The 5,547-nt window shown below is 35.5% G+C and overlaps 1 protein-coding gene across 4 annotated transcripts in view; it reads right to left on the reverse strand.

Annotated features, from left to right (window-relative positions):
• LOC122070794 (poly(ADP-ribose) glycohydrolase 1-like) overlaps positions 1-5,547 on the reverse strand; it is a 16,216-nt gene that overhangs the window by 1,517 nt on the left and 9,152 nt on the right. The window lies entirely within an intron of this gene.

Raw genomic sequence — 5,547 nt, forward strand, 5'->3', positions numbered from 1 at the left:
ACTTAAAGCATTGCTTCGGATTTAGTTTAGAGAAAGCTTAAACTTAAGAAGTGTAATATGAAAAGAAAAACAATCCTAATATTTTTTTGATAAATGCAACCATAATATCTCTAACATCTATTCGTCCAAAAAAAAAGGATATACCTAACATCTTCCAACTTTTGTTTATAAGACTATTAACAAAACATAACCTAATAATAATGATAATAAAAATATCTTATATGCAATATATAAAATGTCCCCATACATACATACACAGAACAAATATACACATCAGTGTACAATATTGCACAATCAATTCGAATGATATCCCTTATCTTTGTGCATGCAGGTAGTAATTTTCTTTTCGGGGTATAACATGTCAAAAAACTGTGCTTAGTTATGCACCTAGGGTTTTTTTTTCCCTTTTCAAGATAAACTACAATATTTATTGAAGAAGATAAAGAGCACAAATCAAAGAGAACTACAACATCACAACATGGTGTACAAAAACAACAGTATGCTGGGCTAAGATCAATGATAACAAAAACCCAGGCAAGTCGGTACGTGTTGGTAGTCTATGAACCAGCTAGTTTTTTTCTGCTGGCTTTAAAAGAAAATGAATATCTGCATACCCAGTTGTCCACCAGCCTGTGATTAGGGCCAGCACAGGGCGGGGTTGTCCTGACCAAAATATTTTACATACCATTATGCTCAGCCTGGCCAGGCCAAGCTATCCCAGCAGGGGTGGATCCAGGGCCTGTCCTAAGTCTTTAACTTGCGGTGCTCAAACTGATGAGTTCTAGGTAAACCAAATAAGATTTAGTAATGTAATACTGTAATGAAGTCTCAAACAGTCCAATAACAAGATCTTTATTCAGGGAACAATTCCAGAGTGAGGAGATTGGATAGAACACAAAACCAGAAGGTGAGATGGGGCTAATACTCAAATAGAATTCAAGTACTGCAGAGGGGAATATCTGCTGAAAACCTGAGATCGATCCAAAGGTTAGATAAGGAGCAATCCTAGTAGTAGTACGATTGACGGTAAACCAGTAATTTAACTAAGGAAATTAAGGTTGATAGTATGTAATCAATTCTGCTAATGGAAAAGATAGCATGAATTAAAATTGATGCAGAAAATCAGATTCGATTCGAGCATAAACAGTATTAGGGGTAAAACAGGAAATAAAAAATAAGTCAAGATAAACAGGTCAGAATTAGGTCAAACTCATATTGATTTTTCATCATTAGGGTTTCTGAACATATGATCAAAATACTGAAGACTTCTAATGGTCAGATTGCCCTAGACAGATTTCATGCAAAAAAAAAAAAAGAACTTGTAAATGAACTTCTAGAACCAAAAGTTCTAGTTGCTGAGAAACCTCAGAATTTGTACTTGTCAATGGCGAAATTAGAAGATAGAAATCATAGAATCAACCAATCCAGTATAAGATTAGCAGCACAAAAACATGAGCACTAGAACAATCCACCCTGGATTCTCACAGCAAGGTGTACCATTCTACCTTGATCACACACAAGGGGTTTCTTGACCAAACACAAGATTTTCAATGAGAAGAGAGCACAAAAGCTCTTCATTAATCAATTTTTGTGAACAATGCTGGCCACCTTTACAAATTTGTATAGAAGACTCAAAAATAGACTCCAAAGTCAAAACACTAAAAATGAAAGGCCTAACCCAATCCTTAACTAATAAGATACCCTAAACTGAAGTAATAAAGGAAACTCACTCAAAACAGGGCTGTACAAATAGAATCTTAATCCAGCCTAAATAAAACACTTAATAACAACTAAATTAAAGAAATAAAGACTCTAACTTAAGTAATCCTATATGCCTAGCCTTTACCCATATTATAGGCCCATTAAAGTGGTCTATCACAAAGAAAACCCATTGGACTAAAAGACTAACACATATATAACCCAACCTAACACTTAATCCTAATAAAACAAGCTCATTTTGGTTTTGTATCTGCATCATTAGAAAACAATAGCCACAGGAATGAATCACAGTAATCCAAGTTTAAGAAGCAAAAGGACAGAACATAGGGAGTTCTAAACACCGCAAAAAGAGTTTGATAAACGCTTTTCGTTTATATTGTAATACTGTTTCTTGAAACATAAATTAAGATTTATGGACCAGAGAACGGGTTTGAGACAAAAGAAGGAAACAAATGGGGTTCGAAATATGACTTGTGCTCAACAAAAACTCCCAATTTGAGAATAGCACCTCCATCCGCAAGCTCCAGCTGCATGCCCGCCATACCCCCTCACCCAGTATCCCATCCGCAAACTTCCACCTGCAATCGAACCCCTGAAACACCCGTCGGCAAACATCCAGCCACCGCACCCCACAGCAAATACTCCCTGAAACCGACCCTGCACACCACCTCTGCCACCAGCCCTCTTCTTTGCCCAATCTCAACTCCCGAATCTGTCTCTAAAACCCAAACCACCCACCAGACCTCTGAATCCCACCATCGTGAGTCACCACCAGAGAGAGAGAGAGAGAGAGAATGCCTGCTCTGCGACTTCTAGGTCGATTTCTGAGTTTGGAAATTTCAGAGATAGAGTCGTGCGTAGGGTTTTAAAGGGTTTCCAAGGTTTCAAAGTTATAATGTAATTTTACCAATTTACACTTGGACAGTTGATCAATCATCATTTTCTGTAACTCCTCTTCACGACCGTCCGGTTTCTCCATGTGCTGCAACTCCTCTTCTTCTCTTTTTCCAGAACAGGTTTACCAAACGCTTTTGAACACCACAAAAACTGTTTCTCAGCATAGATTTGTCCTTTCTGCTTCTCAGCACAGCAACAACAAAAAAGTTATCAAACGGACCCTTAGTAACTTCTAAGACAATCAATATCTCACAATCCACGAGTCAGTTGACCCTCCAATTCTAGTCAAAGGTGGGGAAGACTCTGAAGCAAATAATACCATAAAATTAGGCCAATCCAATGGCTGGATTGGCTAGACTGAAGACACAAAGCCCTGCAACCAGAATAGGTTAGAACAGCAATAGTAGACTGAGAACTGAAGAAGAAAACCTGCAGAACAATGAATAAATAAAAATAGAATAGCAAAGAAGAATGGAAGGAAATGAAGAAGAATATAGAGTGAGAATCAAAACCAACTTAAGAGCTGATGGGCTGCTGGAACAACAAACCAAAACCAAAACCAAAACCAAAACAAAAACAAAAACCTGAACTGGAAGAACTACAGCAAGATGTAATACTTTCAGACCATAGTTCTAAATTTTGCCATTTTTCGCGAAATATTTCGGTCGAAATGAAATCACTAAAAATATGGAAGGTTTGCAGTTTTCGGTCAAAATTTCTCTGAAATGTTTCATGTTGGTATTACATTCCTCGAGTATAAAATGCAAATTTTCAAATGAAATGTGTTGAAATTTCGATTTATTTCATTCATTTGGCTGGTTTCGACAGAAAGGGCTCAGAAAAATTGGATTTTATGATTTTTTTTTTTTTTTTTTTTCAAATCAATCATGTACAAACATCGAAAGAGTTGTTGGGCAGTAGTGGAACACTTCGGAAGTGACAATTTGCTGCATTGTTGAAAGATTTGTGCAAGATTAAAAGTTCAAGGTATATCACTTTTCTCAAAATTTGTTTTTTGTAAACCTGCTTCTCTGATCCTTCACAGTTGCTTTATTCAGAAAAAGATAGGGTAAATAGCCGGATCTATGACTTCACAGAGCCAGATATAATTTTACGTTTTTAAAATAATCATTAAATTAAAAAAAATTGATTTTCTTGCAACAATTTTTTGAAGAAAAAGGGGGTTAATACATAGTGGTTGGAGCTCAATTTTATATATGTTAGACGTCACTGGCCGATCTATGCCTCATAGAGTTTATTTTTTGTTCAAAAAGTAATTATTTTATTTTTACTGTTAAAAATTGTTTTAAAAAATTACAGAAAATTCAGAAAAATATGAGAATTTTTTCTGATTTGGTTTGAAATTTTTATTTAAATTCTATGAAAGTATTTTTGTTGTATTTACAACAGAAGATGATGATTAATGTCTAATTCCATGATTATTTTTTATAAATTACAGTATTATTATTTTTTTTAAAAAGTAGTTATTCATGTAACAATAGAAGATGGCATTTCAAAAAATCACAAGATAAATATGAGCCATCCATTTCTATAAATAATTTTTTATCTAAACTGTGCTAGTTCACAGTAATGTTTAGAGTACTGGCATACATGTATGGGACATACATGAGATGTGTGCAATTACAAAAAGGGGTATTTGACTGAATTAAACTTTGACTTTCACACATGGCTAATCTAGACCAAGTCCTTTCTATCCAATGGTCGAAATGGACATATCATTTGTCCATGTGGCAGAACAGATGCCTTGTGAAATTGGAAAAATAACAAACCTCAGTGACAATAATGATTCCCCTTACAAATTATAAAAATTATTTTTAATTAGGAAAAAGTAGCACTATTGTGGAGGACTTCGAGTGTTTCTTCCGTCACACTATGACATAGCCAATATTTGCGATAGAGTTAGATGATAACTTCCTTCGGCAACAATAGCAACAACAACAACAACAACAACATTCTAGTGGTTTAGATCTTGCCCAAAACTCAATATGGTACTAGGACTCTTGCATGAGCAAGGGGTGACTTGCTTGTATTCTTGACTCCCATATCTTTGACCCTTTGTAATGAACAAAGTATAACACTTTATAACATTTGATAACTATGAAATGGTTTATAAGTTTATGTCTATTCATTCCTAATGCATATTAAGTTGTTTTAATTGAATTACAGTTCACCCAAAAAAAAAAAAAATTTACGTGTTATCGTCCTAAATTTTGTGTGGAGTTGGCCATATTAGAGAATGTACACAACAGCATTCAATGTATACTACCAAACTAGATTTTAAAGTCAAACTACTATTTTGAGTGTGCTGTTTTTTTAGTCTATTCATTCCTAATGCATATTAAGCTGTTTTAATTGAATTAAAGTGCACCCAAAAAAAAAAGAATTATGTGTTCTCGTCCTAAATTTTGTGTGGAGTTGGCCATATTAGAGAATGTACACAACAGCATACAATGTATACTACCAAACTAGATTTTAAAGTCAAACTACTATTTTGAGTGTGCTGTTTTTTTAGTCCAAGGGTTCCATTATGTTTAGAAGGCCTAAAATAGAGTTTCCTAGAAGTTTCAGGATCTAATTTGGCCATATGGGCTTTGAAACCACCAATCAAAACCATCCAGCAAATCGCCCGAAATTTCACCATTTTGCACAATATTTCAGTTTCAAGCCTGAGCGAATCCAGACTCGAAACCGAAACCTGGAACCATGCTTCAGACAACAGTTCTTATTATAATGAAAGGACTCCCATGGCACCACAAAGACCTAGGTAAGGCTTCACCACACACCATTCCAAGGTTTCACCGCCTTGGTAGCCACTAATTACACCAAAGGACCAATCATTAAATAAGACTCAATATGTTTGCCAAAATTGTGAGAGGGCCCTCCCCCCCCAACCCCCACCCCCCACCCCCC

The sequence above is a fragment of the Macadamia integrifolia genome, unplaced genomic scaffold, assembly GCF_013358625.1.
Source record: "Macadamia integrifolia cultivar HAES 741 unplaced genomic scaffold, SCU_Mint_v3 scaffold_110A, whole genome shotgun sequence".
NCBI lineage: Eukaryota > Viridiplantae > Streptophyta > Magnoliopsida > Proteales > Proteaceae > Macadamia > Macadamia integrifolia.